At 34.9% G+C, this 11,580-nt stretch overlaps 2 long non-coding RNA genes across 2 annotated transcripts; both read left to right on the top strand.

The window, feature by feature from the left end:
- Positions 1-5,563: 5,563 nt before the first annotated feature.
- LOC116162298 lies at positions 5,564-5,786 on the top strand. Its single transcript, XR_004143527.1, has 2 exons — positions 5,564-5,647; positions 5,746-5,786. It is a non-coding gene; the product is annotated as an uncharacterized LOC116162298 (long non-coding RNA).
- A 3,671-nt stretch (positions 5,787-9,457) lies between these two features.
- LOC116162294 lies at positions 9,458-10,807 on the top strand. Its single transcript, XR_004143523.1, has 3 exons — positions 9,458-9,608; positions 9,690-9,815; positions 9,863-10,807. It is a non-coding gene; the product is annotated as an uncharacterized LOC116162294 (long non-coding RNA).
- Positions 10,808-11,580: the final 773 nt, after the last annotated feature.

Genomic DNA, 11,580 nt, shown 5'->3' with positions numbered 1-11,580 from the left:
GTAGGGGTCAATTCGTGCCACCCACATCGAGCCAACTGCCATCCAAATCCAAAAGTGCCGCGAAACGTCCATAGTTTCGGCTTGAAAGGTAGGTGGCCCTGCTTGTAGTTTTTTCCTAGAGTTGTCAACGGTAAGTATAGGGTAATTCAATGTTTTCAGTGTCGGCTTGATAGACCCCTAGAAACATTACAAGTTATTTTTCTGAAACAATTTTAGAAACAACTTTCGTCTCAAAAAAGGGTGAAGAAAATGTGATTGTCCTCTCTAGTAAGGAAATTAAAAAACAATTGCTGCGTTAATCTTAATCATGGCATATATAAATTAAAACATTCCCTTGTCTACATTGCTATGTGTCAAACTTCATTATTGCACACGATAATTTCTCAATTTTGATTGTAGTTGAGATGCCCCAACCTTAGCAATTTCCTGTGAATATGATTGTCGATACGAAGCACCCTATACATCATGTTAGTTACACAATCTGCCAACCGAAACCTGGTGGAATTACAGAAAAGGGAAAGAGAGCGAAGATGAGACGGATGGAATTTCTTGGAAGACCACATCTGTTTACAATTTCAAACACCTGCAGTCCACTTTTTTCTTAGAAATGCGTGAAATGCAGGGAATGGGCAATTTTCGGGTGGTTTTTAGGGGTATTAGCAGATCAAATTACCGCGTGGCTTGGGTTGGTCAAATAAATGGGATTTAACATGTGTGTTCATGGTCTTTGTCTGGTAACCACTAACCAGGCTGAAGTGTAAAGTACGGCTTGTCTTGAAATATTTTCTTATACCTTAATCATTGCTGTGTGCTTTTGCTTTGTTATATCAGGTGAGGTATTTGCTTTATTCAATTAATCTATAAATGTGTGTCACTTGAATGTAGATGGTAACCCTTTACTTATGTACTTACTGAATTCAATCACTTGTACCTTTAATGTGTAACCTTTGTTGGTATTGGCAATCATGTTTCATTGTCGGTAGGGATGTATCTGTGCTGTACATACTTGCATGTGTACATATTTAATTTGTGTATTGTGCTTTTTAGTCACTCTCGATTATTCCATTGCATTTCATTATATTTGCTTATTTGGGACTGTGAGTAATCAAGAGGAAAGTGTGCTTGTTTAGAGGGGATCGAGCTATTCGAGTTTATACGGCCTTGGTGAACCTAACACTAACATTTTCACTCGCTCCGAACCCCACAACTTTAGCCCAGGTTTACAGGGACCCCACTGGGCCTGGGTACTCCTCCCGCCCAGCGAGGTATATTTGACATCTCTTAGTTTTGTCCGATGTATGTGTTGTAATACCTGGGGAATGGCTCGATCCCATTTTGGTTACTCATAGCGTGTTTGTAGTAGTTACCCCGGTTTCGAGAGGGCTCAAAGGTGCTGTACATTGGATGTTGTTCATTATAGGACTACTCCGAATTAGCTTTTCCTGCAGTTTTCCTAATTCGTAAGGTAAATGCCGGAGTAGTATAGAACCACTTAAGACCCTCTGCAGGGGCGCGCCGTATTGGTATTAGCTTCAATATAAACTTAATCAGCTATTGCTTTTGGTGTTCCTTACCCATAAAACGCCCTCAGTGCTGCTGAGAACCCAGTTATTACACAACGTAGATATACAAACAATTTTGATATGAAACTTGTTTAATATTTTTTTCCCATAATAAAGCAGCATTCAGTTGTTTTTATATCAGAGACAAATGAGTATCGAAAAACAATTGAATTTTTTTAAATGGCAGTGCGCCTTTTCATTAGGCTCATTTGATAGAGGTTTGTTTCCATTATTTTTAGGTTGTCAGAAGAGAACGCCGGTCACAGAACACTTGATGCCGGTCTACAATCGTATGGTTTAATAAAATCATACGACTGTAGACCGGAATCAGGTGTTCTGAAACCGGCATTCCCTCCTGGCGAGCTTTATAGTTATAACTTCTCTATCGAAAAGTATTGACAAGTAGTTCTCAACAAACATATTTTTTGCTCATTTTCACTGTTCATAATATGAATTTCTATTTATTTATTAACGAGCTCTTGGCGGGTTCATAATTTTACGGTGTCTGTCCGTCCGTTCGTTAGCATGAAGTCTCGAAAACGAATGGACCGATTACCATGAAATTTTGCAGGTGGATTTTTTATCACATTTGTAGATTGGAGATCATGAATTGGCAATGTAGACCAAAAAATTAAGAAGGTCCTTTGACATCTCCACGAGTTATGAACCGAAATTCAAAATGAGCATAACTTTAGCCATATACCTATAATACGCAATGCGAAGCTATAGCCATACCAAGGAGTTCGTTTAATTTTTTACTAAACATAGTAAATACACATTCGAATTGTTTATTTCAAATTAGTTTAATTTTGACACCGAAAGGCCGATTCGAGCCTCTGAATTTTCTCCCCCAAAGAAAATTTGGTTCCTACGCCTCTGGCAGTAACAGATTCGTTAGTAATGTCCGACGTGTTTTGTGGTAATAGATCGGCATCGCGCTCTGAATTGTTTAATACCCAAATAGATAAAAGAAAACAGATTTTGAACATATTTATTTGTAATAATATTGTTGTTAGGTATGGATGGAGATAATGACACACCACTCATTAAAGTCGAATCAAAACAAGAAGAAGAGATTGATTCCTGTCTTCGAGATCACATTTCAGTAAGCAATGAAGTTTTGGTGACGGTAAAGGACGAAATTACCATTACTACATCGTGTTGTACATCTCTTTGTAATGAAGAACAGGAACACTCTGACCTTTTAACTCCATCTAAAACAGAGTCTAAAGATTTTAAGTGTACTGATTGTGATTACATGACAAATCATAAAATTGTTTACAAACAACATCTTTTAACACATAACTTTTTTAAATGTGGTGATTGTGATTATGGGACAAATGTTCAACGTAATTTCAAACTACATGTTTTAATACATAAAGTTGTTAAGGATTTTAAATGTGCCGACTGTGATTATGAGACAAATTATAAATCCGCTCTTAAAACACATTTTTTAAAGCATAAAGTTTCTAAGGATTTTAAATGTGCTACTTGTGATTATCGTACAAATAATAGACAACACTTAAAAGCACATCTTCTAACACATAATGTTGCTAAGGATTTTAAATGTGTCGAATGTGATTATGAGACAAATGTTAAACGCAACTTCAAACGACATCTTTTTAAAGACATTTTAAAGATTTGTAAGGATTTTAAATGTCCCGATTGTGATTATGGGACAAATGTTAAAAAGTACTTCAAACTACATCTTTTAAAACATAAAGCTTCAAGCGAGTTTAAATGTGTTGATTGTGATTATGAGACAAATGTTCAAAGGTACTTCAAACAACATCTTTTAAAACATAAAGTTTGTAAGGATTTTAAATGTCCCGATTGTGATTATGGGACAAATGTTAAAAAGTACTTCAAACTACATCTTTTAAAACATAAAGCTTCAAGCGAGTTTAAATGTGTTGATTGTGATTATGAGACAAATGTTCAAAGCTACTTCAAACAACATCTTTTAAAACATAAAGTTTCAAAGGCTTTTAAATGTACTGATTGTGATTATGGGACAAATTATAAATCCGACCTTAAAAGACACTTTGTAAAACATACAGTTTTTAAGAATTTTAATTCCGATTATGTTTATGGGACAAATAATAAACGCAACTTAAAACAAAATGAAATACATAAAGTTTCTAAGGATTTTAAATGTGCTAATTGTGATTATGAGACAAATGTTCGAAAGTACTTCAAACAACATCTTTTAACACATAATGTTTTTAAGACTTTTAAATGTACTGATTGTGAATATGGGACAAATTATAAATCCGACCTTAAAAGACACTTTGTAAAACATACAGTTTCTAAGGATTTTAATTCCGATTGTGATTATGGGACAAATGATAAACGCAACTTAAAACAAAATCAAATACATAAAGTTTCAAAAGATTTTAAATGTGCTAATTGTGATTATGAGACAAATTATAAAGGCAACTTGATACAACATATTTTACAACATAAAGTTTTTAAGGATTTTAAATGTGCTACGTGTGATTATGGCACAAATATTAAAGGACGCTTCCAACAACATATTTTAAAACATAAATTATCTAAAGATTTGAAATGTGCTGATTGTGATTATCAGACAAACTATAAATGTGATTTAAAAAAACACCTTTTAAAACATAAAGTTTCAAAAGATTTTAAATGTGCTACTTGTGATTATGGGACTAATAATAAATACCACTTCAAACAACATCTTTTAACACATAAAGTTTCTAAAGATTTTAAATGTGCCACTTGCAAGTATGGAACAAATTATAAACACCTCTTCAAACAACATATTTTAAAACATAAAGTTTAAGGATTTTTAATGTGCTAATTATGATTATTATGAGTTAAATAATAGATTAGACTTTGTGGGACACGTTTTGGGATAAATAGGCGATGAAGTTCTTGTAGGACGGTTACTTGGTACGGATAGAAATGAAACTTCTTCCTCGTTATTTGCCGACAGGTTCCGTATAACAGACCAGTTGGGATAGCTGTCGCAGTGGCTTTTGCGGGCTTTGTTCAAGACGAGCACGCACATCTACAACTTCCTCGTTAGCAACTGTTGGACGACCAGGGGATTTTCCACAAGCAACACTTCCTGTATCGTCAAATCACTTAACTACATGAAGAATGTAGCGTCTTATTAATTATTTTTGTTACTGCACTACCACACTAAATTTCTTAACTACTTATTTGTTTTATTATTGAATAAGTAAAACTATATTCTATAACGGAGTGTTAACATTTGATTTCAAACGCATATTTTTAAATCTTTGTGGTGTGTACTTCACACGGTTACAAAGAAAAGATCCCAATGCTGGGTCGCGCTCGGCACCACTCTGTGTATAAATATTAACTTACGTTACCATAACAACGCTTGTAGGTATTTATTGTTCGATTTTGAAGCGTGCGCGTAGGATCAGTTTGACAGTAGTAGTCAACGCGGAATTGCCCTATCGGGCCACTAGAGCTCGGACTCAGCAGGATAATTTTTGTCGTTGTTTTTTCGTTCTTGCTTTCATGTAAGTAATTAATTTAACTCGTTCTCAAGTTAGACGAATATAAGACGGACATCACATAAGGGGAATTAACAAAAAATTCCCCTAAAAAAAGTGTAAGAAGCTCCAGATACAATGAGAATTGTATTTAGTTACAGATATCTTAAATTTAGATAAGTCACAACACTGTTAATTAAAATACCTTTGATATCTATTTGAAGTTAGCGTTCAACGTACGTTATTGCTAGAAAGAGATTGGAGTAGTACGTTAAACGCCAATTTCAAATGCCTCGTGGATGCTTCGCGAAAAAATACCTTGCCGTTTCGCTATGGTACGTTCTAGCTGGGACGCACCGTATATTGAAATGTTCTAAGCGCCACCTTATTGATCATTTACCAAATGTATAAGCCATTTACCCAACTGTTTGATTATATACTAATACTATCAAAGACCCAACCCAACTTGTATTCCCTTTCCAAGCCACACATCTATGTGAAGTTAGCTTTAAATTCAGTAATTCAGTATGCGTATAACCAAAGCGACATAGTAAACAAACAATGATGACGTCAACAAATGTTACTCAGAAAGTAAGTAATGTCTAGTTGCCCTGGGATCTCGCTCCATAATAGATTTTTGATAAACCAAAACAGATTTTCAACACATTTATTTCTAACATTATTTTTAGGTATGGCTGAAGGTAATGACACACTACTCATTAAAGTCGAACCAAAACAAGAAGAAGAAATCCACTTCTTTCTTCAGGAGCACATACCTGTACCTAACGAAGTTTTGGTGACAGTAAAGGACGAAATTACAATTAGTACACAGTGTTCTAAATTTCCTTATAATGAAGAAGTACAGCGACACTCTGACTTATATCCTGACCTTTTAACTCAATGTAAAGCAGTGTCTAAAGATTTTAAATGTGCTGATTGTGATTTTGAAACGAATTATAAAAGCAGCTTCAAACGGCACATTTAATACATACAGTTTCCAAGGATTTTAGATGTGCTACCTACTTGTGATTATGGGACAAATGTTGAAAAACACTTCAACCAACATCTTTTAAAACATAAACCTTCAAACGTTTTAAAATGTGCTGATTGTGATTATCAGACACATGTTAAAAAGTATACTTCGAACAATATCTTTTAACACATAAAGTGTCTAAGGATTTTACATGTGCTTATTGTGATTATGGAACAAATCTTAAACAAAACGTCATACAACATCTTTTAACACATAAAGTCTCTAAGGATTTTAAATGTGCTGATTGTCATTATGAGACAAATGTTAAAAGGAACTTAAACAAACATATTTTAAACCATAAACCTTCCAAGGATTTTAAATGTGTTACTTGTGATTATGGGACAAATAATAAACGCCTCTTGAAACAACATCTTTTAACACAAAGTTTCTAAGGATTTTAAATGTGCCACTTGTGATTATGGGACTAATTATAAACACCTCTTCAAACAACATCTTTTAAAACATACAGGTTCTAACGTGTTTCAATGTGCTACTTGTACTTATGGGACAAATGATAAACGCAACTTAAAAGGACATCTTTTAACTCATAATATGTCTAAGTATTTTACATGCGCTGATTGTGATTATGAGACAAATGTTAAAAGAAACTTAAACCAACATCTTTTAAACCATGAAGTTTCTAACGGTGTTAAATGTGCTACTTGTGATTATGGGACAAGTTATAAAGACCTCTTCAAACAACATCTTTTAAAACATAAAGGTGGTAACGAGTTTAAATGTGCTACTTGTCATTATGGGACAAGTGATGAACAAAACCTGAAGCGGCATCTTTTTAACACATAGGGTTTCAAAAGATTTTAAATGTGCTACTTGTCATTATGGGACAAATCCTATCTTCTTTATTCAAAGGACAAATCACAAACTCAAACGGCATCTTTTAAAATATAAAGTTTCTAAGGATTTTTAATGTTCTAATTATGATTATGAAATAAATAACAGATTGGACTTTGTGCTACACTTTTTGGGATACATTAGGCATTATCTTCAAATCACAGGTGCTCCTGAACTTATCTCATCGAATGGAACAAATTCAACACCTACTATGCGATAAAAAATGAATTGCTTTCGAGTCACCTTTGGAGTTTTGTTTACATGGGAAATTGTACGTAACTTGAACTTCCAAAGGTAACTCGACAGCAACTCATTTTTGATCGCTCCTTAGACGAAGGGACTATCAAGAGCAATACTGTGCGTTGAAGGTGTGATAGCGATATTCTTGGCGTTTACTTCATTGAGTGAAGAAATGTTACTTTTATAGAAGATATAAGTTGGAAACAATGCTTTTGTATGAATTTATCCTGTATACAGTGTGTCCCCGGACGGACTGAACAAGAGAGAAAAAATTTTTAATTTTAACTACTCAAAAATGTCGTTCTTTTTCTTAAGCTCTAAGGTGTCTAACTTGATTTGCTTATCAGGTTGCCATGGAAGATACAATGATAGTCTGATTTAATCAAAAACATGCAACTTAGAAAAATTTCCGCTGTAGATTTTGCGTTTTTTGTAATTTTCTCAGCTGCTAAAAGGAATATCTAGATTTTTAGGCTGCAGTCCCATTGATCAATCGTCAGCGATCAACGGCGATCAACCAAAAAGCAAGCGTAGGCGTACAAACGGGGTTGGTCCTACTGCTTCGTTCGTTAGAAACCAAGCAGCATCATTTGTCATCGACTTGTTTGATTTTAATGTATGATTTTTGTCTTATGTATGATTTTAGTCTGTGAACGCATGTGACGTATTCACCGCCATCTTTAAATCAGCTGTTCACAACAAAACGTATCCTGTATCCAATTTTCAATCTCAAATTAAATTCTAAATTTGTATAAAAGTATTCTGCTGGTGTATATAATGTGTAGTGGTAATGGCAATGGTTCTTGGACGCCAGAAGAAATAGATACCTTAATAGGATTAGTGCAACAATCGATCGGTGTCGGTTGATCCGATGGAACCGCTAGTAAGCATTCATCGTGCAAATGCTCGATTGTGCACGTTCGCGGACGGTTGCGCGCGATTAGATGAGACCGCAGCCTTATTTCAGAATAGGTGGTTTTGAGGCAAGCAAACATTTTTATAAAGAATGACATTTTTGCGTAAAGTTTGTGATGTACCCAAGTCGACAGCTCCCGCGCTAACGAAAGCGGAAAAAACACGAACTCGGAACACCTGCGTAGTAACACAAACCTCACACTCGACAATGTCCGGAACCCCTACGTTGTGGAAGGCCAGGTTGCACTCACTCGTACCCATGCTAATTATCGGAAAGGCGGAACGCAAATAATACGCTTAATTGAAATTGAAACACAAATAAAGTTTATTAAAGAACTGATCAAAAGTGTAAAAATGAATCAAAAGGCCGAAAGACATCCTACAAATTTAGACAGAATACATTTAAAGCCAAAAAGTGCCAGGTTCCCCTAGAACTCGTCGGACAAAAGAACCGTGCTAAAGAAAATTCCGACTCACTGTTCACAGAGGTGAAATCTAGAGGGAAAATCTGGAGAATGAGAGGTAACATTGGATAACGCTAAACACATTTTACAACACCGCTACAATAGTTATACAAAGAATAATAATCCGAGTAAGTAACTCTTGAATTGGACAGATTGAAATCTGACGTTAGTACAATACAAACTTGATAAGTTAAAGGATGGCCATCACAAGTAGATTTAAAAAGCACCTTCAATCCTTTCTCATGTGTGAAAGATACATTCCGAAGTCTCTTACATAAAGTGCATAAAATAAACATCAATAATTAGCCAGACCTCCTCCAATCTAGCAGGTATCTAAGATCCTGGATACGGTAACCTTAGACTAAAGTTGTCGTTCGAAATACATGCCGCTAAGTATCTTTTATCACTCCGGCATGTACCTCTGCAAGGGCGAAACGGTTAATTACACTCAAAAAAGGCTGATTCATACACAAAGAATTGAAGTCGCTAATCAATCTAAATGGGTTCAAAACAAACACATGAAAATTGATAACTGGCCAATCTTCAACAAATCAAACAAGAACCACTTTTACATGAAAGCAAATTACACCAAATTCAAGAATCACTTTACCCTGCATTACAACTAGCTGAAGGCAACATAATCTACAATATAAATCAATTACAACTAAGTACATTACCTTTCTGCGTTGAGTGAAAAGTAATAAGAGACGCAACTTGATCAATTTATATGAGGCTTGTGCGGGCACCGACAAATAGATGCGCCAGTTGTCAAAAGGCACCGAGATCACAGAGTACTTGACTTTTATTCGGTGCCGAGGCCCCGAGATGTTTAAGTGACGTGATTGATTCGAAAGTGTTTGTAATGACGTCACGACAGGACTGCCAAATAAACAGCTGATGAAAATAAAACAATTCATTTTTAGTGCGCTTTTTGTCGCCGATTTACGTTTTTAGTTTTTGTTAACTGTGGTGGATGTCCACATGATTCAAGACGGGAAACGTGCAGTTGTTCCGATTTCCAGCAGAAAATACAAGTTTACAAGTGCAGGTAAGATCTTTGAAACCCAAAGCCCTATTTGGGCTCCGAAATACTTACTCGATCTTTACTCACCTTGCACAATATTTGTAGAAGAGACAGTCGAGATCCGAAGTAGAGTGATGGTATCAAAGTGTTGAGTCACCACTACCATATTATTCCCATGGAATAAAGAGGGAAATTTCTTTATCCAGAAACGAGTCCAGAAACGTGGAAAAGGTGTGTATTAATAAACATTTTTCTGAAATTTGAAAGTGTATTTTCAGAAAAACCAAAAAAGTGACCAGTAAGAAATGTAGCGAAGAACCCGGAGCCATGGAAGCAGGTCCTTTCACTTCAACATTTCCGCTAAATTCTCGAACACTTGAAAAAACCGAGTTGTACTTTCCCAAAGAAGAAGAAAATACAAATTTAAATGAAACCCTACAACAGTGTGAAAAAAAACTATTGTTCCAAGATATTAGTGGGAAGATAAACTAGTATTTCAATATATTGAGCTTCCAACAGCCGCTTACTTTTTATTGTAGCTGGGCTGTGGAAATCGTACCACCCGATTATCTGTTATGTACATTAATGAAGTTTCGATTAAATTTAAAATATTTGAAGTGTTTTAGATTTACAGTGAGTAACATGACAATGCAAAACATTATCGTCACATATTTATATGTGCTACTTGTAATGTTGTCTGGGCCTTACAAGTAATATCAAATATGACTAGTAGAGAGAAAAATTATCTTTTTATACCTACATGCTTCAAAGACTTCCCAAATGGCAGAATTGTGCTGGATTGCAGGGAAATTGATGGTGCAATTCCCCCATTCCTTTAAAAAAGCTTTATCTTCCAATTACAAGCAGCGCAGCAACAACTTTTATGAGTGATTTATTTCCGGGATCAAGGTTAGACAAAGTGGCGTTCTAAGTCACATGGAAGCTGGAGATTTAATTCTTGCTGTCAAAGGATTTATGATAAAAATTTGTAGTCAAATTGGTGTTTCTGTGAATATAGTCATTTTTAAGCAACCTCTTAGCTCAGTTTATGCGAAAAGTAGCATGTGGAGATGATAAGAGTAAAAAATTTGGATTTTATGGCTCATTTGAGAGAGCATTCCACTGTACTGTTCAATCTTATTACACCACTAAATAGGTATGCTGTACTTACAGAATTAGAAAAATGTTTACCATTGGCCACTGATTAAATAATTTAAAATTAAGGAATATGTACAAATAGTTTTATTTCATTTTCCATATGTGTAAATATCCATACATATTTAATTAAAAACTAAAATCACTTACTATGAAAACTAATAGATAACAATACAACTGTTTTAATAATTTACCTAAAAGGTTACAAACATATTAAATTTGAATTGTTCTCCTTTCTTACATCTATAGGAGTCCACATGACAAAGATGTTTTCATCATAAGAACAAGTTCTTGTAATGAAAAGCATGGTGTGACCTTTTCACATTTGAACTACCATCAAATATGAATTTTTGCCCATTCTTAATTCATCTAGTGTTCTATGACGAAATGGACACTTTATTTATGTAATCTACGATGTTGTCATTATGACAGATTTAGCATGTCCACTTTGGATTTCATAAGCTCTTATGCTTATGAATTCATTAGGCTTTCTTCAGACACAGCTTTAATCCTGCATGGTTCTGTCTGAACGATTTGAAACGTTTTCATGTAAATAAGGTCCTCTTGAGAATCGCGCGATTACCGCCGTGTCGGAACGAGCACGCAAATAATAATTACTGCTATTTTCCATCGCGAACGCCAAAATTGACAAACGTGATTACCATGACATCCACTAGTATGGGCACTTGATAATTTTGAATTTTGTTTTATGAAAACGTTTAGATAACTCAAAATGCATATAAAATCTGTTTGGACCGTCGTAGATTAAATTTTGAATGATACATGAAAATTATTATTAATGAAACCTGTGGAACTAAAACTATGTGGTTACACCTCATGA

The sequence above is a fragment of the Photinus pyralis genome, unplaced genomic scaffold, assembly GCF_008802855.1.
Source record: "Photinus pyralis isolate 1611_PpyrPB1 unplaced genomic scaffold, Ppyr1.3 Ppyr1.4_LG10, whole genome shotgun sequence".
Taxonomy (NCBI): domain Eukaryota; kingdom Metazoa; phylum Arthropoda; class Insecta; order Coleoptera; family Lampyridae; genus Photinus; species Photinus pyralis.
The sequence above is the reverse complement of the archived record's forward strand: the minus strand, read 5'-3'. Positions and strand labels throughout refer to the sequence as shown.